The sequence below is a fragment of the Pinus tabuliformis genome, chromosome 4_1 (assembly GCF_031772625.1).
Source record: "Pinus tabuliformis cultivar Carrire ecotype Pingquan chromosome 4_1, CPIR1, whole genome shotgun sequence".
NCBI lineage: Eukaryota > Viridiplantae > Streptophyta > Pinopsida > Pinales > Pinaceae > Pinus > Pinus tabuliformis.
In genome coordinates this window covers 463,450,388-463,477,303 of record NC_142303.1, presented here as the reverse complement: position 1 = coordinate 463,477,303, position 26,916 = coordinate 463,450,388, and positions in this window count along the sequence as shown.

The window sequence follows — 26,916 nt, the reverse complement described above, 5'->3', positions numbered from 1 at the left end:
ATTGTAATAAATATTACACTCACGATGTGAGAGTGAGTGTTGCAAAGTTTTTGAATGGTGATATAAGTTTTTACAAATGATATGCATTACTGTGAATATCTATTACACTCCATATGTGGCACTACAAAACAAATCCTTGTGACCAAAAGTAAAAACCTATTACACATGAGAAATCGTTCCATACCATAGAATGATCAAATCCATATATTGTAAGGGCAATACAAATGACATGTTCTTGATACAGTACAACGTGATGAAAGGCCTCCCAATTTACGTTGACAGTAATTAAAAGGAAACACATGATAACAAAATTATTTGAAATCCTGTGACCATGTTTTGTCCAACAATTGGTCCTTTAGCCACGGGTTAATCCTCCACGAATAAAGGAGACTTTAAAAGAATTATTAACAATGACAATGTGGGAGAGGGTGCAAATTATTTTTATTGTGATACCAGTAAGACCTGGCATAATGGGAAAAGAATTGTCAAAAGTTATAACTACGTAAAAAAATAATCCAAGCATTGGCATTGACTATAATGAAAATAGTCAAGGAGATGATGTGAGAAACAAAAATTTCACATTGAAGACCATTATCAAATGTACAATCGAGAAGGTTTGAGTGGTTATGGCGTGGTGTATAAGACTCGAATAAATCAAGGTGCAAAGACTTTGCAATTGTAATAGCCATGGTGAAAATTCCATGTAATACAAGTTAATAAAAGAAAAATAATAACCATGGTTGATGGGACACTTGTTGAACCTCAAAATTACCATCTCCTTGACAACTTTTCTCACTTCTTTCCCTTACTTTTCCATAAGATTACAGATCCCCATCAATGATAATAGATAGGTTTTGTCTTAAGGAGAGCATTAAATGATTGACATGTTATATTTTTATGTTTTTGCTATTTGAATAAATTTTTGCAAATTAGCTACAGAACGCGGCCTATTCTGCAGCTAACTATGTATTTTGTAGCTACTTCCATGGTCTAGCAGGTTCCAGGTGTCAAATGAAGAAACCAGCCACATGGGTATATCTGGAATCATCTCCACATGGATTCTATCCTAGTCACTCAGCCCAGATCGACAAGAAACCAAGCTCAAGATCGTAGTCAAAGGTGGAGTCAAAAGTATGATATCCGGAAGCAATAGGACTCTTCATCTACTCTTTCCTAGTTAATTAATAAATCCAATAGTTTTGCTGCAGCATTAACTTGGATCAGCCACATGCGTTAACAATTCTGTTGCAAACATCTCGCTCAAATTCAAGTCACTTGTAGCTGATCAGACATTTACGCAGTCTTGTTGTAATATGTATAGGCCACTTGTAGCTAGTTTTCCTCAAAGACAATTATGATTATTTCTTTTTAAATACTGGTTGTGCAGAACCGAGAGGGGTTCGAAGAATTTGATGTATTAAGTTCAAACTTTCAGAGTTGTATTTTGGACTTCATTCCTATTTATAATATAAAATTGTGTGTTGACCAATGACCGTTTAAAAAGAGCATTTTCAATTAGTTAGCAGCTCAACCCAGTCAGTTGCAGAGGGCCCCTGCACTGAAGGAGGTTTTCTTTCCATTCATTTTATGTTTAGTTTTAATTTCATCATTTTCTTTTAGCAGTATTTCTAACTTGGGTTGATTTCTTTTAGTTTTGATCAGTAGCATAATGTTAAAACTCAATTGTGCAGTCTTGTTTCTCCAACATATTTCATGAGAGGAAACGATTTCGTTTCTAAACAGAGTAAGGTTGAAGTTATGAGAATGCATTGTTGACTAGTTTACTCATTGTTTTGTTATTTATTTTCTAGTTCAAATTGTCAATACACTGCGTTAATGAATGTTTTTTATCACCATTTCAAGTTGATACTCATCCTAAACTAAATGGTTAAGCATTCACTTCACACAATGGTTGAGATCAATCAGTTACCTTCTGCATGTTTTCATTTAGTTCTCTAGATCATAAAGTACAGAAAGTTGCTTGTATTCCATCTCAAGAAGGTTATCTTTCAAAATTGAAGGTTAGAGTAACTAGAAGTACTTCAGTTGATTTCATTCTCTATATTATTTCAACATGCATTACAACTTCACCTTTTTAAGAATCAAATTCATGACTTAGGATTAATGACAAGATAGGATAGATGCTCTGTTTTTCCTTCTTTTAAATTATATTTTGACTAGTTTTAAGCTCTTGGTTCACTTTTAGGAAGTTTAGATTCAGTTTCTCATAGTTCAGATTGTACATCATTAGGAATCAAAGAACAGAAACCCCCAAAACAATATAAAATACAAAAACAACGAAGTAAGAAGGGTTAACTAAGCACATATAGTGCACTACACTTCATTAGCTTACAAACCTCGGTTGATAATTTATGAAAGCAATTTAGGGCACTAAATTGACTAAACAACATTTATTCCAAGTTGAATATTGGGCAAGACATCCTAGTGTGGGTGTTCATTTGGTTATTAATGGCTAAGGAAATTTCCAAAGGCAATCGCTAAGGCTTTAGAAAGGAAAAACGACATTTTTGGCACATTTATTTATGCAAATAATGGAAATTAGGAGAAAAGGGAGGTGAAAGGTCACAGGTTGCATGTGATGAGGAAAATGAAGAAATCAGAGGCCTCATTCATAAAAAGGCTTCTGAGGTTCAGTTGGTAACCTTTTGTCGGTTCACTTTTGGAGCTTTCTCATTATTCTCTCTCTCTCATACTCTTGAATACTTAGAGTTTTATTGGAGCACTCTTGGAGGGTGTGGCATACTTGGATTTTTGGAGCAAGAAGGCAAAAGAATAGAAGGAAAACACAAGAGGACATCGGGATTAGTAGATACAATATATTTTTCTTACCGGTACCGAGTTGCATGTATGTGTTCCTCACTAGTTTTGGCATGCATGGCATATGCATGTCGTTTGTTGGTTGTGATCTGTCATGGCATGCAGGATGGCCGAGATTGACAATGGATTTCCTAGCATTTCCATTTCCTGGATAGCCATGGTGATTGTGGATTTGTTTTCCTTGTTTTGTTTTGGTTGGTTCTCATTTTTCCTTAGCTTGGGTTGAGTTATTAGTCTTGGAAGCCCTGGTTGGACAAACGATCTGGAAGCCCTATAACAACTTGGGTTGAGTTACTAGTCCTAGAAGCCTTGGTCTGACAAACGCTCTGGATGCCCTTGGTGGGTTGAGTTACTAGTCCTAGAAACCATAGTTGGACAAATGTTCTGGAAGCCCGATAAAAGTTGTGGGTTGAGTTACTAGTCTTGGAAGCCTTGGTTGGACAAACGCTCTGGAAGCCCTGGAAGCCTTGGATAGAGACCAATCTGATGATGGTTTTGTGATGTGGAATCATTGTTTGTTGGGTTGAGGTGGATGGCTTCTAGAATCTTTGGATAGTTTTGGATTGATGTGTTCTATGAGATCCCACATTCATGCTTGGGATATGGCATGGATGTGAATGACTAAAGAGAGATTTTGCTCAACCATTCTATGGTCAGGTGGAACGTGGAAGTCCCATCCCAGGTTTGGATTTTGCATCATCAATATGAGGTTCTTTCTCCTTGTATTTTTATGAGTATTATATTGGTTATATGTGGTTTATATGGTTGTGATTTTATTGGTATTTTTGCCGCTATTGTGCTAGTTATATATATGTTTTACGACAGTAGCTATGTATGGCTCTCATCATGTTCTTAATAGCAAATGAATGAACAATGTATCTATGACCTAATGGATAAAATGGAAGCTAATGTGTTGAGGCATCAATGCTTCATAGCGATTCTCAACTAAGTATGAGACCCATATGCTCAGATATGTTATTTACACCTGTAGATTACATATTCATGATATGTTTGACGAAATTCTTGTCATGGCTAGTAGGGATCCATTCAAGGTATTATTCAAGTGATTTCATTTGTACTATCATTCCTCTATTATTTTACTGTTCTGAAGATGTCATTCAATTCTTGGCAGTGACCTGGGCTCTGGGCCTAAAAAAGTGGCTCAAATCCCAGGGATGCTAGCACAACATTGTGCAAAAGAGTCCCTGGACACTGGCTTACAGGCCTATGAGAGCTTCCAAAGGTCCCTAGAAAATGGCATGCCCATAGCATGAGAACGTCCAGAGGTCAAGTGGTCCAAAATCTCAGTGGGACCCAGGGGGTGGTTGGAAGCACAGTTAGGTTGGTTCTTGAGGGTCCTAATGCTGATGTTGAATGTCTATATGGTGTGTTTCCGTCAGTTCCACTTCCTAAACGTGACTTAGGAGGTCGAATCATATCATAGTGGACTCTTGTCGTATGTTTACCCTGATTGGATGGTTTCTTAAGTAGATGTGGGAGGAGGGACTAGATGGGCTGTGTGTTGGTCATGTATGCATGTTAGTTGCATGTGTGTCTCTTACACTTGTATTCCATGTGCTTGTTACATTTGCATGTTGTTGATCATGGTTGTAGTGAAAGCATCATGTGGAAGTTGATGCTGTTATTGTGGAGTGCATTGTCATGAGTGTATGACTAGTTACATGTTTTTATATTTCGCTTACATGTATCATTTTGTTGCATGGATACATTCTTGTATGTTTGGTTACATTATTGTATGCTTGGTTACATGTATCATTCTTGTAGGTTTGGCTACAAGTATTTTTCGTTTATGCTTGATTACATGTGATTATGGGTGTGTGTGGATGAATTCACATTACTTATGCATATTCATGTTTGCATGTGGTCAAGTGTATAGTGATGTAATTGTTGTTTTCATGCATGAGGTTGTGGTTTGCATTGTTAATAAGGTCATGAATTGATGACTAGACCCTAGCTAGAATGTTGGTTGCATGGTTATATGCTTATGTGTTATGTTTCTATATGTTGTCATGATTATGTTATACATGTATCACAATGATTTGTTGATCTTGCAGACAAGGTATCATCCCCGACCTATACTAAGGTACGTTGGTTTATTGTGACTTGGTTTAGCTGACATGATATACCTTGCAGGAAGAAATATCAAATGGCTAACAAGATGGTAGACTACAAAGACTCTCCCTTTGAATCAAATGAGCAATATGGTGTTGGGAATTCTTCCGATTTGGAAGACATGTTGAGAATCTGAAAGGAAGAAATAAGGAGTTGTAAGGCAGATCATTAGAGAACTTTTGAGGTCTAAAATGGACCTCATAAGAAAAATGTACAACCAAAATAAACTTTATAGGAACCAATAGGATTCAAGATGATGATGTCAACCATGGGGGATGATGATTCACCATTTTTGGGGTAAAAAGGTAAAAAGATTAAAAAATAAGAAAATAATAAAACTACTTTTTCAACTTGTATTTTCAACTTATCTCCCTAAGGTTTTATTCAAATTTCAAGTGAGAGTACTCGTTGGATGCAAAATTTAATTCCTCGTCTAAGGAGTACCCATATTGCATACTTTCAGTGGACCCTACTAGACAAAAAATGAAAAATACATGAAAAAATGTGATTGCAATCACGTTTTTCATGTATTTGTTATTTTTGTGTAGCAGGGTCCATTGAAAGTATGCCATATTGGTACTCCTTGGATGAGGAATCAAATTCTGCATCCAATGAGTGTTCCTAGTCGAAATTTGAGTAAACCCATAGGGAGAAAAGTTGAAAATACGAATTGAGAAAGTAGTTTTTTCTTTTTTCCCTCTAAAATGTGATGATGTAATCTAATTATATTTTATTATTTCCACTATTATTTTATAATTTCCTTAGGAGGCCCATTTTAGACCTCAAAATTCCCCTAATGAATGACATAATCATATAGGCACAAGAGAAACTAGCAGAGATAAATGAAGTGATACTTCAAAGTTTATCAGATTTGCAGCGAGAGGGACCACTTCAGATCAGCCATGAGCAGGAGGAAAAAACTAATGGGGCATATGGTAGTAGGTCGCATGGTGGTCACAAGGCAGATATCGATGACATGGTCGAAGATGGAAGATTTTTATACACTCCGGATAGGAGAAGGGATGGACACAGATATCATTCTAGTTCTGGTTCTGATAGGCATGATGATCGATATTGTTATCATCCGTATAAGAGGAGTGATAGGGTATACTTTCCAGATGATTTTAAGAAATCAAAGCCGCCAACATTTGATGAAGATAAGAAGAAATCACAGGATGCAGAGGCATGGTTTCTTGGTATGAAGAAGTTCTTCAGGTTTCATGACTATTCAGAGAACATGAAAGCCAGAGTAGCTACTGTTAGAGTCGGTCTTGAGCCCTCCATAAGTGATCAAAACTCTTTGCATTTGCATAGGTAGGTGTCTCATCAGTGTCATGTTTTGCATTCCATTAGGCATGCCATAACGCTGATGGAGGAGCTGGTGTCTTTGTGCCCCTCTTGGAATTGCTGGATCAGGTCATATCAGTCATTAAGCTCTTTCAAAGCTTGTCTTGTTTTGTCTTGAAGTCAATTCCTAGGTCTAGGGTTTTGGTCATTTATCTTTGCAAGGTCATGTCTCTGAAAGTTCATAAGTGCTCAGCAAGCCAGAGGGAGGATTGTAAAGATGTTTCTTTGATATTTTTATCTTGTACAGTTCATTTTCACCTTGGATTTAAAAACTCTGTTTTTAAACCCAAGGTCATTTTAAATTTTGGTAAAATAGTGATGAAATTTCAAAAAGACTTCAAAAGGGCAGCAGTAACCCTGGTCCCCTTGCCAAGATCCCTCAGATGATCTCCCTGCAAAAAGAATCAAGTCAAAGCACTAAAAGAGTCAATTTCAGGACAAAGGAAGCCAAAAAGTCAGTTTTAAAAAGTGTCAATGAGAAAACTTTAGAAAGTGGGTTTGAGCATGAAATTTTTTCAAATGAAACCTATAAACACTCAATCTCCCTCCTTTTACTCTCATTGTGCATCCAAGGCATTGAGGAGTGAGAGTGAGTAAGCATTCAAGAGTTTTGGGCAAAGTCTGGTCGAATTCGGGCTCAGGACAGGCGCGCGACCCGTCAGCGCCATTTCCGCAGTGCATTTTGTAACGGGCGCGACCCGTTGGGCGTGGCGCGCGACCCGTCAAGGTTTCCCCTGCAAATTCAATTCGAAACCGTTCAAACTCCCTCAAATCTTCAAGATTGTTCGAGGTAGGCCCTCTACACTTCAGTTTGGTGGTTGGTTATGATTGATGACCCTCATGCTTGTGTTTAAAAGTTAAATTGTGCAAGTGGATGAAATTTCAAATGATTGTAATGTTAATGGTTAAATGTGCTAGGGTTTGTGTTGTTTCAAGGTTTTTTCCCTTTGTAATTGTTTCCCTCCTTCCCCTTTCCACTCATATGTGCACTCATATCTAGCTTCCCCTACTATTCCATAAATAAAATGCAAACCCTCCCCTCTCCCTAATCACTAAAAATACAAACCCTACCCCTCTCCCAAAGCATCAAAAACACTCAAACCCTAATCTTGCTGCACCATATGCATGAGAAAACACAGCAATTTGTTGGTGAATATGTAAAAAGTTTTGTATATTTCCTTTTCTTCCCCTGTTAATACATGTATTCATATTCCCATATTTTCCCTTTTTATACTTGTATTCCCATATGCAGTGATCTTTGCAAATGATTTCCCAATATCCCTGAGTATAAAAATGTATTCATATATGCAAAAATTGTTTGCAATGTTTCCTTAAATTCCCTGTTATGTTCATATATTCCCAATTCCTTGTAAAAAGGTCCCTCCCCTAACATTTCCCTCATGTCATTGTCCCCTTGAAACAACATAGAATTCAACACTTTTAAAGGCAGAAACAACAGTACATTTTGTCCATTCTGCTCCTCAAACATGTCAGACACTGAAACATATGAGCAGAGTGATGACCATTCATCATCTCCAGATATTGAGTTACAGAGGAGGCCACATAAGGGTGGAAAAGGTGGACATCACAGGCAAGAGGAGCCCACATCTTTAGCAGAATTACAGGCCTGTCCTATGGCAGTCTCTTGCTTTCAGTATATGTCATGTTATGAGTTTTGTGAGAGGATCTCTCGTATTCAGCACCACAGAGAGTTGGCTCGCCTGTTTGTTTTACACTGGCATGATAGACATGTCAACCTTGCCGGGGTAGAGTTCACTTTGACACCTGAGGTGATTGCACAGGCCACAGGGACACCTAATGTTGGAGAGATATGGAATAAACGCAAAGTGCTGGATAGTGTTCATTTTGAGCCTTTCGTTAGACCAGCACTCATGAGACACTTGACAGGAGTGTTTCCCTTCAGATTTCTCAGGAGTGAGTATGCTCCCATCATGAGGCTCATTATGCATTATTTTACTTGTGAGGGTAGATTTTCACAAGTATATTCATACCACATTCGCCTCCTGATGCACTTCACCCGAGTGAGGATGATGAACATCCCTGTTTTCTTCTACCAGAACATTAAGAAGATGGTGTCCATGATGCAGAGGAAGAGCCCGACACAGCAGTACATGAGCCTTTATCATTATGGTTTGATTCAGCTAGTGGTATTGCATCAGTTGACTCAGCAGGGCATCTCTTGGGATGAGTTCATCTCTCGAGATTTTTTCACAGCACCACCTTCACCACATCATGGGGTTGTTCACGAGGAGGGAGGACCATCACAGCAGCATGACATCCCTGTCACTAGACATGTCAGCTCCTCACCTCTGGTTACATATCAGAAAGGCCCGAGGGCCTTATTTGCAGCAGCTAGGCGAGTACTATCTCCACAACAGGTGGAAGGGGTCTCGCCTTCATCATCGGCTCAACGAGTGTTATCTCCACATCAGGTGGAAGGGGCCTCGCTTTCTTCACCAGCACAGGTACCAGAGAGGGGCAAACAGCCCATGATTGATGAGGGTCCATCAGGAGTTCCCGATATTGAGCTTGTTGATCTAGAGGCTAGTTCTCCGAGCCAAGAGGCAAAGGAGACCATTCAGAATCTCAGAGCTGAAAATGATGCCTTGTAGAGGAGATTAGAGGGGGCACAATGGACCATCACATACCTTGAGCAGCGCAACAAACAGTTGGAAGATGAGCAGGCACTTGATGAGTTATGGAGGATTTGTAGTGACCGAGTCTTGAACCGAAGAAGACCCCATGATCCCTTGCCCGCTGACCGAGAGTCCATGCTCATCCAGGAGAATGCACACTTAGAGAGGCTATTGGCTAAGGCCAACCAAGAGAATAAATTGCTGAGGAACATGAAAAACCATTATTGGGCAAGAATGCATGTGTGCAAGGCCAAGATGAAAATGTTTCAAAGGCGATTGTCCGAGGCCCTTAAACGGAAAAAGAAGACCAATCCACTCCGTATCTTGGCTGAGGCTTCCCTCAAAGATCAAGGCACTAATTAGCCCAGCCACAGCACAAATCCTAAAAAATTTTGAGAATTTTGGGTGAATTTTGGCAATTTTTGGCAATTTGCAGGTTTTTCCCATTAACGGGTCTCACCCCCCACGCGACCCTACATCATGGCAACTCAGTTTGGAAAAAACTCAGAATTTATAGATTTTTCATGCAAATTTATACATGCCTGTGAATGGACTTGAGATTTTGTGCAGTTTTGGTCCCCCAAAAGGTCAAAAAACTACCAAAAAATGACTTTCTGGCCCTTTTTTGAGTTACAGAAACCAGTCTTGGGAGAATTAATTTTTGACAGCGAAAATGACCTCCAAATTCAAAAATTCCAGTTGGATTGGAAAGTAGACTCATAGACCTTTCCAACAAGCCTACTCTTGCTCAATTTGGACACCTGCAAGTGCCCCAAAAGTGGCTCCAAAGGCGCGCGACCCGTCAGGCAGTTTTTGCCAGATTGCATTGTACAGCCCAGAAAACGAAGTTTTGACCCAGTTTGAATTTTTGGGGTGGAAGATGATTATCTTTGATGTAATTATTGTAACTCTAAGACACTTTTACTCTTGTTTAACACTTCTATAATATTCATTCATGTAAAGGGTAAATATTTAATGAATGGATTGGTTTCCTAGCTTAAAGAGGCAAGTTGTTTTGACTGCCTAGATTGTAGTGCTTAGTTTAGAAGTGGTTGAAACAGCTCCTAGGATAGTGAGCTCGACCCATGGAGGCAGGGAAAGAGGTTAGATCATCTATATTATGTACTTTCTTGCTCATTTTCATGGTTGGACTCTTGAGGGAGAAGCTATCATTGTATTATTTCACTGTATCTCTGCAATTTTTGGCTAAGGAAGACCAGGGTTTTGCAGTCCTCTTTGGGATTCTTGTGGACTCATGTGTTGATGGTGTGTTTCTCAATGTTATTTTAAGTGTGTTTATGTGAATCATTTCCTTTCCTTTACTGCTTCACATTAAACAAATGAAGTGTTAAAGTAAGAATTCATGCTTGCCATGCTCTGCTTTTAAATTTGTTTAATTTCTATGTTTTCTACTGTTTAAGGAGAATTCAAAGTATTATTTGCTCTCCTTAGCTCCTCACCGGTCTTTTCCATCCACTCACCTCAATCAAAGGCATCAATACGGTCTCCTACCTCGCCCCAAAGAACCCCCTGCAGAAATTGTGTCAAATCCCCGCACCCAAAATTGCAATTCCTCAATTTGCCACCAAAAACCCAAAAAAAACCCTAAATCAACCTTTTTAATCAGTTTACTAGCCTAATATCAGTGTTACCTTGTTGGCCATCTCATCCCATTGAAGATATGCCAAGATTTACCGAAGAGAGCCTTCTCTTGCCTCGTAGGGCTAGCTACGAGGCTAAATGGTTTGATGTTGCCTTGAGGTTTACCTTTCTCAGCCTGAGGTGAAATTTCAAGCGCTAACATATGGGCGACCATACTGGGGAGAACAAACTTCTTTGTGGATTGATGTGTTTGGTTCATAAGGCTTAGACGGAGCCTGAAGTTATGCCAGGTAACCTTCGAAACGCTTTTGCTTTGCATAAGCAGAAGTAGATAAACGTTGCTTCAGTCAATCTCCGTGAGCTTGTGAATACAACACTTCATTTGCATTTTACCCCAGTACATGTATCAAGTTCAGATTTGATTGTTGATGGTGAACAACGATCAGACACTGACAAGGCTGAAATCATTCACTGGCGACTCCTTCACTGAAAACTTTAGAGATTAATGCTTCATGGTGACTTCACTGCAGTAAGATCAGTAGCTTTGAGCTTTTCAAGATGGATCGGATTGCAAGAAGATATGCTCCCTTGAGCCGAGATCACATCCTGGGTTTTCCAAATAAAATTCCAAAGGTAGATTGGTCAAGGAATCTGCCTATATTTAATGATGATGGTAAGAAGGATGCTGCTTTACACCTAGTTAGATTTCATATGCATATTCGCAAGTTGAAGGTGGATTTTCCTGAAGATTGCTTGATGAAGATATTCTTGGCCACTCTGGAAGGTGCAGCTCAATCCTGGTATGAAAGTTTGCCGCCTGCTTGTATTTACTGTCTAAAGGATTTTCATGCTATGTTCATTGAACGATATAAGGACCCTTATCCATCATTAAATTTAGTTCAAGACTGTTGCAAGCATGCTTATGGTTTTATTGAAAGCCTTGAGAAATATTATGAAGATGATAATTTTATGGATGTTGAGATCATGGAGGCTTTGTATGAGAATCTGTTTCAGCAACATGAAGAGAACCTAGTGGATACCTATCAAGATGATCAGGAAATTTTGCAGCAGAATCAAGATCAGCAGCTTGAAGATGGCCATATGGCTGAAAATGATGAAAGAGAAGAGCTTGTTTCAGATCTTCCCACAGAAGAAGACCAGCTTGCAGAATGTGATAATGTTAGGACAACTACTTCAGAACACCATTTAGATTATGATGACCAGGAATATCTCGTGCTGAAGCCCATCAAAGAGAGCTCTACTGTTGAGATCATAGACAGAATTTTGGATTCAGATGTTCATGAACAACAAGGTGAGACCTTTGTGCAAGTAAGTGATGAATCTCCTTTCAATAGCTCGGTAATAAATGATAGTTTGAGTGCCCTATCGTATGAAGATAATTACTGTTTAAGCAGAAGAAAACAAAAGGCATTGTCTCCTTTGTCTGAAGAGGAGATAGATCAGCTTTTGAAAGGTCTTGTTACAGCCCAAGCTACAACAGATTTGCAATGCACACATAGTCAGGAAAGTGTTGGGGAAACTTCTTCCTCTGTTGAAGAAGATGATTGTCTTGTAGATCAGCAAACAGATAATGTTTTCCTTCACAAAGATGATAATCTGGCTGTGATATCATATGAAGATGACCTACCATATTGTCAGACTACAGAAGATCATAGCATACAGGATTACCTTTCAGATTCTTCATATGTTTCATGTGCTGAAATGTTTTTCCAGGAAGAGATCTGCTCATCCATTTGTTCAGAGTTTTTTGAAGCCCATGAGCATACTTTCACCGAAGCACATGAGGAAGGCAGATCAGAAATTGAAGCAAAGGATACCTTGTTCTTTCAGCAGGAAGTGGCAATAGCAAAACTTCATGTTTTTCAAGATCCAATGGCAGCCCTGTTGCAGTCAACAGTGAAGGTGATTATTGCAGTATTCAATGATGAAGGAGATCATGGTCAGCTATGTTTTTGGATGCCCAGTTACCAGTATCTATCGTTGATCATGAGATCTAATCAGGAGAATCAGTCAAGAAGGCATCTGCTTGATTGGTTACATTGGCATTATGATATAGTTTGATGTATATTGTCTTGTAAGAAACACAGGTGGTTGTCATCATGATTTCAAATCTTGATGGACTGCTGCCCTTCAAAAAGATTTGTAATTTCTTGTTTTAGTTAAGTCAGTCATGAGTCATTTGTGTTTGGTCTGTTGAGTGAGTTTTTCAAGTTATTTCAGTTTGCCATCAAGTCGGTTTGAGTCAAGCTTTAGTTAAGTTTCAGTCAGTTTTCAGTCAAGTTATCATTTAATAAATGAGTCAAAGTCTTGTATTGTTTGTCAAATAATGACTCCATTTCCCAATGATTGAAAAGCACTAGTCTTCTCTCCCAGAGGTCTAAGGTTCTTGGCACCTCCAAGGAGCTACCATCCCCATTAGAGCCAATGTTAGAGTCGGTCTTGAGCCCTCCATAAGTGATCAAAACTCTTTGCATTTGCATAGGTAGGTGTCTCATCAGTGTCATGTTTTGCATTCCATTAGGCATGCCATAACCCTGATGGAGGAGCTGGTGTCTTTGTGCCCCTCTTGGAATTGCTGGATCAGGTCATATCAGTCATTAAGCTCTTTCAAAGCTTGTCTTGTTTTGTCTTGAAGTCAATTCCTAGGTCTAGGGTTTTGGTCATTTATCTTTGCAAGGTCATGTCTCTGAAAGTTCATAAGTGCTCAGCAAGCCAGAGGGAGGATTGTAAAGATGTTTCTTTGATATTTTTATCTTGTACAGTTCATTTTCACCTTGAATTTAAAAACTCTGTTTTTAAACCCAAGGTCATTTTAAATTTTGGTAAAATAGTGATGAAATTTCAAAAAGACTTCAAAAGGGCAGCAGTAACCCTGGTCCCCTTGCCAAGATCCCTCAGATGATCTCCCTGCAAAAAGAATCAAGTCAAAGCACTAAAAGAGTCAATTTCAGGACAAAGGAAGCCAAAAAGTCAGTTTTAAAAAGTGTCAATGAGAAAACTTTAGAAAGTGGGTTTGAGCATGAAATTTTTTCAAATGAAACCTATAAACACTCAATCTCCCTCCTTTTACTCTCATTGTGCATCCAAGGCATTGAGGAGTGAGAGTGAGCAAGCATTCAAGAGTTTTGGGCAAAGTCTGGTCGAATTCGGGCTCAGGACAGGCGCGCGACCCGTCAGGCCAGGCGCGCGACCCGTCAGCGCCATTTCCGCAGTGCATTTTGTAACGGGCGCGACCCGTCAAGCGCGCGCGACCCGTTGGGCGTGGCGCGCGACCCGTCAAGGTTTCCCCTGCAAATTCAATTCGAAACCGTTCAAACTCCTTCAAATCTTCAAGATTGTTCGAGGTAGGCCCTCTACACTTCAGTTTGGTGGTTGGTTATGATTGATGACCCTCATGCTTGTGTTTAAAAGTTAAATTGTGCAAGTGGATGAAATTTCAAATGATTGTAATGTTAATGGTTAAATGTGCTAGGGTTTGTGTTGTTTCAAGGTTTTTTCCCTTTGTAATTGTTTCCCTCCTTCCCCTTTCCACTCATATCTAGCTTCCCCTACTATTCCATAAATAAAATGCAAACCCTCCCCTCTCCCTAATCACTAAAAATGCAAACCCTACCCCTCTCCCAAAGCATCAAAAACACTCAAACCCTAATCTTGCTGCACCATATGCATGAGAAAACACAGCAATTTGTTGGTGAATATGTAAAAAGTTTTGTATATTTCCTTATCTTCCCCTGTTAATACATGTATTCATATTCCCATATTTTCCCTTTTTATACTTGTATTCCCATATGCAGTGATCTTTGCAAATGATTTCCCAATATCCCTGAGTATAAAAATGTATTCCTATATGCAAAAATTGTTTGCAATGTTTCCTTAAATTCCCTGTTATGTTCATATATTCCCAATTCCTTGTAAAAAGGTCCCTCCCCTAACATTTCCCTCATGTCATTGTCCCCTTGAAACAGCATAGAATTCAGCACTTTTAAAGGCAGAAACAGCAGTACATTTTGTCCATTCTGCTCCTCAAACATGTCAGACACTGAAACATATGAGTAGAGTGATGACCATTCATCATCTCCAGAGATTGAGGTACAGAGGAGGCCACATAAGGGTGGAAAAGGTGGACATCACAGGCGAGAGGAACCCACATCTTTAGCAGAATTACAGGCTTATCCTATAGCAGTCTCTTGCTTTCAGTATATGTCATGTTATGAGTTTTGTGAGAGGATCTCTCGTATTCAGCACCACAAAGAGTTGGCTCGCCTGTTTGTTTTACACTGGCATGATAGACATGTCAACCTTGCCGGGGTAGAGTTCACTTTGACACCTGAGGTGATTGCACATGCCACAGGGATACCTAATGTTGGAGAGATATGGAATAAACGCAAAGTGCTGGATAGTGTTCATTTTGAGCCTTTCGTTAGACCAGCACTCATGAGACACTTGACAGGAGTGTTTCCCTTCAGATTTCTCAGGAGTGAGTATGCTCCCATCATGAGGCTCATTATGCATTATTTTACTTGTGAGGGTAGATTTTCACAAGTATATTCATACCACATTCGCCTCCTGATGCACTTCACCCGAGTGAGGATGATGAACATCCCTGTTTTCTTCTACCAGAACATTGAGAAGATGGTGTCCATGATGCAGAGGAAGAGCTCGGCACAGCAGTACATGAGCCTTTATCATTATGGTTTGATTCAGCTAGTGGTATTGCATCAGTTGACTCAGCAGGGCATCTCTTGGGATGAGTTCATCTCTCGAGATTTTTTCACAGCACCACCTTCACCACATCATGGGGTTGTTCACGAGGAGGGAGGACCATCACAGCAGCATGACATCCCTGTCACTATACATGTCAGCTCCTCACCTCTGTTTACATATCAGAAAGGCCCGAGGGCCTTATTTGCAGCAGCTAGGCGAGTACTATCTCCACAGCAGGTGGAAGGGGTCTCGCCTTTATCATCGGCTCAGCGAGTGTTATCTCCACATCAGGTGGAAGGGGCCTCGCTTTCTTCACCAGCACAGGTACTAGAGAGGGGAAAACATCCCATGATTGATGAGGGTCCATCAGGAGTTCCCGATATTGAGCTTGTTGATCTAGAGGCTAGTTCTCCAAGCCAAGAGGCAAAGGAGACCATTCAGCATCTCAGAGCTGAAAATGATGCCTTGTAGAGGAGATTAGAGGGGGAACAGTGGACCATCACATACCTTGAGCAGCGCAACAAACAGTTGGAAGATGAGCAGGCACTTGATGAGTTATGGAGGATTCATAGTGACCGAGTCTTGAACCGAAGAAGACCCAGTGATCCCTTGCCCGCTGATCGAGAGTCCATGCTCATCCAGGAGAATGCACACTTAGAGAGGCTATTGGCTAAGGCCAACCAAGAGAAGAAATTGTTGAGGAACATGAAAAACCATTACTGGGCAAGAATGCATGTGTGCAAGGCCAAGATGAAAATGTTTCAAAGGCGGTTGTCCGAGGCCCTTAAACGGAAAAAGAAGACCAATCCACTCCGTATCTTGGCTGAGGCTTCCCTCAAAGATCAAGGCACTAATTAGCCCAGCCACAGCACAAATCCTAAAAAAAATTGAGAATTTTGGGTGAATTTTGGCAATTTTTGGCAATTTGCAGGTTTTTCCCATTAACGGGTCTCACCCCCCGCGCGACCCTACATCATGGCAACTCAGTTTGGCAAAAACTCAGCATTTCTAGATTTTTCATGCAAATTTATACATGCCTGTGAATTGACTTGAGATTTTGTGCAGTTTTGGTCCCCCAAAAGGTCAAAAAACTACCAAAAAATGACTTTCTGGCCCTTTTTTGAGTTGCAGAAACCAGTCTTGGGAGAATTAAGTTTTGACAGGGAAAATGACCTCCAAATTAAAAAATTCCAATTGGATTGGAAAGTAGACTCATAGACCTTTCCAACAAGCCTACTCTTGCCCAATTTGGACACCTGAAAGTGCCCCAAAAGTGGCTCCAAAGGCGCGCGACCCGTCAGGCAGGGGCGCGCGACCCGTCAGGCAGTTTTTGCCAGATTGCATTGTACAGCCCAGAAAACGCAGTTTTGACCCAGTTTGAATTTTTGGGGTGGAAGATGATTATCTTTGATGTAATTATTGTAACTCTAAGACACTTTTACTCTTGTTTAACACTTCTAGAAGATTCATTCATGTAAAGGGTAAATATTTAATGAATGGATTGGTTTCCTAGCTTATAAAGGCAAGTTGTTTTGACTGCCTAGATTGTAGTGCTTAGTTTAGAAGTGGTTGAAACAGCTCCTAGGATAGTGAGCTCGACCCATGGAGGCAGGGAAAGAGGTTAGATCATCTATATTATGTACTTTCTTGCTCATTTTCATGGTTGGACTCTTGAGGGAGAAGCTATCATTGTATTATTTCACTGTATCTCTGCAATTTTTTGCTAAGGAAGACTAGGGTTTTGCAGTCCTCTTTGGGATTCTTGTGGACTCATGTGTTGATGGTGTGTTTCTAAATGTTCTTTTAAGTGTGTTTATGTGAATTATTTCCTTTCCTTTACTGCTGCACATTAAACAAATGAAGTGTTAAAGTAAGAATTCATGCTTGCCATGCTCTGCTTTTAAATTTGTTTAATTTCTATGTTTTCTACTGTTTAAGGAGAATTCAAAGTATTATTTGCTCTCCTTAGCTCCTCACCGGTATTTTCCATCCACTCACCTCAATCAAAGGCATCAATACGGTCTCCTACCTCGCCCCAAAGAACCCCCTGCAGAAACTGTGTCAAATCCCCGCACCCAAAATTGCAATTCCTCAATTTGCCACCAAAAACCCCAAAAAAACCCTAAATCAACCTTTTTAATCAGTTTACTAGCCTAATATCAGTGTTACCTTGTTGGTCATCTCATCCCATTGAAGATCTACCGAGATTGACCGAAGAGAGCCTTCTCCTGCCCCGTAGGGCTAGCTACGAGGCTAAATGGTTTGATATTGCCTTGAGGTTTACCTTTCTCAGCCTGAGGTGAAATTTCAAGCGCTAACAGCTACATTCAGTCTCAAAGGTAAAGCAAACATTTGGTGGGAATATGTGAAGAATGTCAGAGGTATATAGGAGGAGGACTTGACTTGGAATGAGTTTTATCATCTATTCAAAAGGAAGTACCTATCAGAGAGATACTTTGATGATAGGGAAAAGGAATTCTATGAACTAAAGATGGGATCTATGACAGATGATGAGTGCACTAGAAAGTTCTTGGAGCTACTAAGATATGTGCCTTACCTCAAAGAGGAGAAAGCCAAGATTCATAGATTCACTAGTGGGTTGGCAATGTCATTCAAATATAGGATTGATTTCGATGAACCTATATCATTGGAGGAGGTCATCCGAAAGTTAAAGCATTGTTGTGAAAAATCAAAGCACAAATTTGAGACTAAGCCAGACTGGAAAGGAAATGCAAAGAACAAAGGAAAATGGAAAAAGAAGCAAGTAAGACCACATGATTCAAGTAATAAGGAGAATTTTGCACCACCTAAGAGGTTCAATGCATCTGATAGAGGGCAGGGACATCGATCTAAGGAGCAGAACAAGGATGCAAGTTCGAAGCCTATAGAGTGTTGGACTTGTGGCAAAGATCATCACAAGAGAGATTGTTCGCAAAATCAGGGTGGTATGCCTCAGATATATATTGCACATGATGCACAAACTATTGGGGGTGTTGGTCAGAGTATTCCTCGTATTTATGAAACATTGGATAACAAATAGGTAGACCATAAGGCATCTATCATTGAGATGGATGGTAAGATTTGTAATGAAGTTATTTCTATTTTGAATGACCTTGGATCTAATTATAGCTATCTTAGTCCTGACTTGGTGGATAAGTGTGGTTTGAGTAAGGAATTGCATGCGCAATCTTGGTTAGTGCAGTTGGATACAGGTACAAAGAAGTGAGTTCATCATTGGGTAAGAGCTTGTGCATTTGATTTGAATGGTATGCCTACCGTAGCACATTTGAATGTCTTACCATTGAGATCATACAATATATTGTTGGGCATGGATTGGTTGTGATGGGCCTCTAAATTAGACATAAATTAAGGCCCATGCCTCTAATTTAAAACATAAATTAAGGCCTATGACAATCCTTCAGCACATTAAACCTCTCTTTTTGCATTAGATAATTTATTTTTAACTTTAATATATTCATTAGAAAGGTTTATGAATAATTGAATATTTGTGCTTAATATTATTTTATTTTTTGTGGAATATTGTGAGAATATTTGGAAGATTATGAAGAGTTGGAGGAGGAGATAATTTAGGAACTTATTCCCTACTACTGGAGGATCAATAATAAATAGTAATTCAACAAGATATTATGGAATTATGGCACAAATTGTGGAACTCCAATGATTGAGAAAATCTAGGAATGTGTTCCACTAATCAAGGGAGCAGATCCACCAATCAAGGGAGCAGATCCACTAATCAAGGGATTTTGGTAGGGAAAGCTTCCTCCATCCATGGGGAATGATTCTTAATAATTTTTTATAAGTACCAAGTCAAATTTGCCTCTAGGGAATGATTGAGAAAATCTAGGAATGTGTTCCCTGCCATTTAATGCAAATACTAAGTATTGGGGATTAAATCCACTAATCAAGGGATTTTGGTGGGGAAATCTTCCTCCATTCATGGGGAATTATTCCTAATCATTTTGTATAAGTACCAAGTCAAATTTTTCTCTAGGGAATGATTGAGAAAATCTAGGAATGTGTTCCCTGCCATTTAATGCAAATTCCTAGTATTGGGGACTAGATCCACTAATCAAGGGATTTTGGTGGGGAAAGCTTCCCCCATCCATGGAGAATGATTCTTAATCATTTTTTATAAGTACCAAGTCGAATTTTCCTCTAGGGGGAGATTTTCAATAGCGTTATTTTGGAGAGAGCTTGTATTTTTGTAGCTCCATTGTATTTTCTTGCAGGGATGTAATTCTATGGATGAAAATAATGAAGATTGGTGTCATGTTCAGCTTCTAAATATTGTTCTCCTCCATACGTCTTTTATTTTCCTTGGGCTTGACCATCCCAGGAGCCTCAAAGCCCTTTTTTATCATTTTATTTCCTTATTTTCAGTGCTTATTCACATGCGTCTCTAGCTTTTATTTCTTTCTACTTCTGCATTTAATATTAATGATTTCTTGTTTTAGAATTGAGTTAAATGGTTCATGTAAGTTCTTTTGTAAGATCACAAGCATTATTTCATCCTTTGAAAAGATTTGGAAGTTCATAATAATCATTGAGTTGCTTGGATTAGTCTTCTTATTCCTAAATCTAGATTGTTGGACCTCCTTTTTAGCAAAGAACAATAAAGTTCTGCTATTTTTTAAAGCATGCTAACGAGCTTCAATCAAATTGATTCCACTTGAATTAGATCACAAAAACATTCTAGCTCATAAAAAAAATTACCCCATTGACTTTTCACTTGATTTGGCTAGTTCTCGAATTTCTAGATTTTCGACTAGTAACGTTTTTTAATTTTTTTGCATGGGTTAACAGAGGTATTTTTGAGTGATTCCACTTGGAATGGGGACCTAAGACATTCTATTTAATACCAAAATTTGTCCCATCCAATTTGGATTCGATTTTCTTTGTCATTCAATGAATTATAGTAAATTTGTACTTCCTGTAGGAAATGAGGGGATCCTGTAGGAAATCACTGCAACATCCTGTAGGAAAGCCTGTTTTGAGGCCGAATTGAGGAAAAAGCCTCTAGGAAGATAGCAAAGGGTCCCTACTTGTCTCCTAAACCTTCTGACCATTCACCATAATCTCCAAGCCACTTGCCACATCACCATAAGAGATTAGCTTTCACACTCTCACATGAAAAAAAGACAAAAAGAAAAACAAATTTATTTTATTCATTTACATGCACAACAATAGAAGGTTTGATGGTTTGAATCTACATGCTTAGGACAATAGGATTGCATACATGTTAACATAGAATTCTTTTGAAGCAAAGCCTCTTAGCAGTTAGTTAGAAAATGGTGTGTTTTAGCATTTGATTTCATTCTCTTTCCTTATACTTTATTTCTTGCAATAGGTTAAGGTTTCATTTCGAACATTTCATTCTTTGCAATTAGTTTAGGATTTGACTTCAATACATGCACTCCATTACATCATGACAACAAAGGAAGGACACATTGTATGCCACACATATAGTGCCGACACCTCTTAATTTTGTACGAACCTTGGGTTGATAATTAAAGTCGGTAGCCTTTGGAGTTGCAGCATTCTTGTTGCAATACCTAGTGCATCAGGTTGTACCTCCATAGAACTAAGGTAGATTACTATGACAAGGCCATTGAGTGCTTGGATGATAATGGGGAAACAAGAGTGTTACAGGGAAAGAAGAAAGCCACATCAGTTAGGATGGTGATAGTTATGCAAGCAAAGTGCAATCACAGAAAAGGGTGTGTGTTATTTGCAATACATATTTCTAGTGACAAGGCTAAGGAAGTTGAGGATGCAGATGTTTTGAGTAGGTACCCAGTTCTACAGCAGTTCAAGGACATATTTCCTGAGGATATTTCAAAGTTACCACCTCACGGGGAGGTAGACTTTTCTATTGAGTTGGTGCTAGGGGCAGATTTGACATCAAAAGCACCTTATAGGATTAGCACACCCGGTTTGGTAGAGTTGAAGCTACAGTTGAAGGAAATGTTGGATAAGGGATACATTAGTCCAAGTGTATCACCATGGGGCACGTTGGTATTGTTTGTGAAGTAGAAGGATGGTACTCTTAGATTATGCATTGACTACAGGAAGTTGAACAAAGTGACCATCAAGAACATGTATCCATTATCGAGGATTCATGACTTATTCGATCATTTGAAGGCAGTAGCAGTGTTCTCAAAGATTGATCTGAGATCAAGATATCATCAAGTATTCATTAAAGAGGAGGACATTTACAAGGAAACCTTTTGGACCAGGTATGGGCATTATGAGTTTGTTGTAGTTCCATTTGGCTTAACTGATGCTCCAGCTACATTTATGTGCTTGATGAATAGTGTGTTGCATTCATATTTGGATAAGTTTGTTATTGTGTTCATTGATGACATATTGGTATATTCTTAAAATGAGGAAGAACATGCCGAACATTTAGCAGTAAAGTTGAGGTTGTTGAGAGAGAATCAAATGTATGCTAAGCTCAACAAGTGTAGTTTATTTCAGACTAAGGTACACTACTAGGGGCATGTTGTCTCCAAGGAGGGCATTACAATAGATCCATAAAAGATAAGGGCCATCATGGAGTGGGTAGCTCCTAGGAATGTGGATGAGCTGAGATCTTTCATGGGGTTGGAAAGCTATTATAGGACGTTCATCAGGAACTTAAGATGAGTGTGAGGCTAGTTTTGAGTAGCTTAAGCAGTTGTTGACACATGCACCCATGTTAAAGATTGCAGATCTAGACAAAGAGTTTGTAGTATGCACAAATGATTGCAAGAAAGGAATTTGTGGAGTCCTTATGCACGAAGGAAAGGTGGTATGCTATGAGTGTTGTGGATCTGATCCAAAAGTATATGATAATAGAAATAACCCAAGAATAACAAGATAGAAATAGATAGAAATGTTTCTTTATTATCAAACCCTTAAGGTAGGGCAACACCATACATTCACTCCTTAAGGAAGGAGAACACTCCACAAGCCATATGCTTGTTCATACAATAATACTTCTCTTCATCTTCCTATGTGGAGTCTCTAGCCTTTATATAGGCCTCATACATACAATACCATGCATCATTACCATGGTTTCCTCATACCATCAACTAATACCATGGGCCCCTTACATTATTATTAACTACTTGTGGTCCCTTACATGACATGGGTTAACCACCTTATTTATTACTATGGCCCATCCCATTATTACATTATTACCTTGGGTACCTCCCTTGGTACCCCATATTACCCCCCCTAGGTACATAACAATGAGTCTCGAAAACTAAATGAGCATGAGTAGAACTACCCCACACGTGATCTTGAGTTGGAAACGATTATAATTGTGTTGAAATGTGGAGACATTATCTTTTGGGAAGGAGGTTTACATTGATGAGTGATCACAATGGTTTGTGGTATCTATTTGACTAACCGAATCTGAATGGTAGGCAGAATTGGTGGTTGGCTACGATCAATGAGCTCGATTTTGAGATCAAGTACATCAAAGGCAAAGAGAACATAGTGGAAGATTCTCTTAACAGGTGGATACACGTAAATCACTTAGTAATTATGAGCTCCTATAGGACAAAATTACATGATAGGATCTTGTAGGCAGGTCATCAAGATGTCATATATATGGAGATTATGCACAGGTTGCAGCGAAGTACTTGTATAAGTACAGGTGATAGTATAGGTATATGTACAAGTGATAGTATAGGTATAAGTACAAGTACATGTGCAAGTGCACATGATGTGGACTATTTCCTTGCAACATATGGATTGGTTGGGTTCAGAGACAGGATATATTTTCCAGATAGTAGTGAGCTTAAGAAGGTCACCTTGAGGGAGTTTCATACGAAACCATATTCGGGTCACCCAGGTTATCATAAGACACTGACAGTAGTGAAGATATTTTATTATTGGCTGAACATGAAGAGGGATGTAGAAGATTTTATGTTTAGGTATTTTGATTGTCATCGTGTGAAGGTAGAGTGTGAACATTCATGTGGACTACTACAGCCAATTGCGATTCCAGAGTGGAAATGGAAAGTCATTTCCATGGACTTCATCACAAGTTTTCCGAGGACAATTAGACAACATGATTCTATCATGGTTATTGTGGTCATGTTGACAAAGGTTGCACATTTCATTCCACTAAAGTCTACATTCTCAGCTAGCAATGTAGCAGAGGTATTCATCAGAGATGCGGTTAGGTTGCATGGTGTTTCGAAGAAGATTGTGTCATACAGGGATGCAAAGTTCACTCCAAAGTTTTGGAAGGAGTTATTTAGAGGTTTGGGCACAAAGTTTGCCTTCAGTACAACGTATCATCTGAAGATAGATGGATAGACAAAGATGGTTAACAAGATATTGGAGGACACGTTGAGGATGTATACGATGCATCAACAATGAAAGTGGGAAGAGTACCTTCCACTGGTGGAGTTCGCTTACAATAATGGGTATCAGGAATATTTGAGGATGAGTCCGTTTGAGGCATTGTATGAGCTAAGTTGCAATACTCCTATCAGTTGGAGTGATCCAGTTATCAGGGTGTTGATTGGACCAGACATGTTGGTAGACATGGAACAAGGAATGCAGGTGATAAAGAAGAATCTAAAGGAAACACAAGATAGGCAGAAGAGCTATGCATATTGGAACGTGTTGTTCAAGGAGTTCCAAGTTGATGAACATGGGTGTCCTTAATACTCTTGTTGTTATAGCTCTTCGAATATCTGAATCTGAACACCTCGATGAAGAGTAGAGCACTTGAATTCTATTTTTAGAAACATAGGATACAAGGATCAAGATATTAGGAGGACTATAAGAAGAGCGGAGGGACGAATTAGCCCTCAAGTCCCTCACCCTCACACTTATAGTGGTAAGGTCTACCTTCCTTACATTCAGGGGGTTACTTATAAGATTGCAAAGATTTTGGGTAAGAAGAACTTATTCACTCAGTTCACAACAACAAGAATAATTAGACAATGAATGAGAACTATGAAAGATAAAATTGATCAACATCAACTTAAGGGAATCTACAAGATTGTCTGTTCTTATGGAAAATGTTATATAGGATAAACAAGACGCGCCTTGTAAAAAATACTGAAAGAACACAGAGTTGACACTAAGAATGAAATATCTCGCACTTCAGCCCTTGCTGAACACTCCTAAAAAACTAAGCACCAAATTTTTTTAGAAGATGCCAGGATCATCGCAAGGGAAGATCACTATCAGAAAAGGAAGATCAAGGAGGCGCTTGAAATAATGAAGAATCCGCAGAATCTCAACAGGGATGGTGGTATTGAGATCAGTAGAAGTTGGTTTCCTCTAATCAAGCAATTTTTTTCTACCAACTCCTCTTAGGTTCAACATCTCAGGTATAATTCTCTAACCCTAACTTATTTTCATTTAATTATTCACTAAAATAACATGCAATAGAAAGCAGGTTATATCATTAAATAAAAAATTTCATTAAGTTCATATTTAGGTATAATTAATCATCATATTATTAATTTCTTACGGTTTTAATAATATTACTAAAAACTAAATAAATATAATAATTAAATAATAAAGTTAATAATTTAATAATATTCTTGAATTAAATCTAATAATATTAATAATATTATTGATTATATTATCTTGTTAGGTTTGTTTAAATTACATTAATTTCTCAGGGTATTAATAATATTGCTAATAACATAATAAATCTAATAATTAAATAATAAAGTTAATAATTTAATAATATTATTAAATGAATCTAATAATATTATTGATTATAATATCTTGTTAGATTGATTTAGTTTTTAGTTTTATATTATTAATGGTTATAATATATTATTATTATGATTATTACTTTTAATAATGTTATTAATAAGGTAAAGTTAGTATCTTAGGTTTTGAGCTGACTATTTTTTGTTTTATTTGCTTTTCATTTTTGTATGGTTTTTTATTTATTTATTCATTTTCTTTTCGCTTTAGCTTTTCTTTCCAGAATAGTCTTGATGATGGATCCACTTTGGGATTCGAAACATCGACAAAATTTGAAAAATATTGTGGATAATAAGAATTCTTCTTCTACAAAAGGATAGCACAGAAGTCTGAAATCCAACAGGAATGAAATAGATAAATTCTTAGATCCATAGACATAGAGAATATCCCCTAGGGATATAACTATAGTATATCTAGTATCCTAATAATATTATAAATAGGGAATAGATATAACTGGAATCCCCCTAAATAGGCCAGATCATATGCTTATTGGTGTCTCTATTGTGTATGTTTTTCTTCTGTTGTTATTTTATTTTTCGCTGCATTGTTGATGTTTATTTTTCTCTCTACATAATTGTTGATGTTGATATGATGGGGTGAATGATCCAGGTGGATATTGGTGGCCACCCGCCAAGTCCACTTGGACCCCCACCATTGTTTCTTTCAGCTTTTTAGTTTCCTTAATTGTAGCAAAGTTTACTATTTTTAACAGTTGTTCAAGTCCTAAACTTCTGGAGCCGTTTTGAGTCCCTAAACGACGTTTTTTGGGAAAACTGGGAGCAACATGGGTCCATGGACCAGTGTTCCTCTTCCCAAAGTTGTAGTTCTCGGATAGATCTTTCTAACGAGATATTTTACACGTAAAACGAAGATCGTATGCCAAAGTTACGACCCCGGGAAGTTGACGTACCAATTTACCCAAACGGGGCCCAGTGTTTGGCGTTTCATCTTCTAGGGTTAGGTTTTTGGATGTTTAGGGTTTTCCATTGTTTCTCAACAATAAATAGGCCTTTGAGCCTCATTGTAACACAGTTCAGAGGCATGTAGCCACCACATCTCTTCTCAAAGATAAGCTACCATCGCCCTAGCTGTTTATTTCCATTTTCTGTTTGTAAGCATATCTCAATATTTTACATTAATGAAATGAAGTATTATTTCCGCTGCATATTTGTGTTTATGGTTATCTCTGTAATTTGTTGCGTTCCTGTTTAAATTCGGATCAATGGTATCAGAGCGGTCTGCTTTTTCTCTATTTTTCTTTGCATGTCCTCAACGAGGTCAGGATATGAGGAGTTAGGGCTTGAACTAGTCAAACCTTTGCAAGACTAGCCTTGCAAAACCCAACGGCCTCCCATGGTGGATGAAAAGAAAGACGAGGGAGCAAGAGATCCTATCAAAATCTTGCTCGAAGAAGCCCTCGAGAGACAAAAGAACGCGATGATGGACAACTTTGCCCAAATCCTTCAGCGGCTACCCAGGGGCGACGCATCGGCTTCCCACAGCTACTCTAGAAATGCCACACCATTTAAGGTACAAGTTAATTTTGAAATCCCCATATGCGAGGGTCATAGATAGACGCAAATGCTGTCAATATATGGTTAAATCTGCTAGAGGGTTATTTTTCTGTTCATGATTTTTCTAGTCAGGAAAAGATTATTTTCGCTCTTCTCAAAGCAGCCCCCCACGTCAAGGACTGGTGGGAAACCTACTGCGAGTAGAAGGATGAAAGTACCGGCTCACTATTTTTAGCTGCACCCACCTGGAATTCATTCCAGGATGCCATCAAGGAGCAGTACTACCCTGTCAGAAGCTATGAGGATCAATACATAAAATGGACCGTGCTGCGGCAGAGAAGGGACCAAGA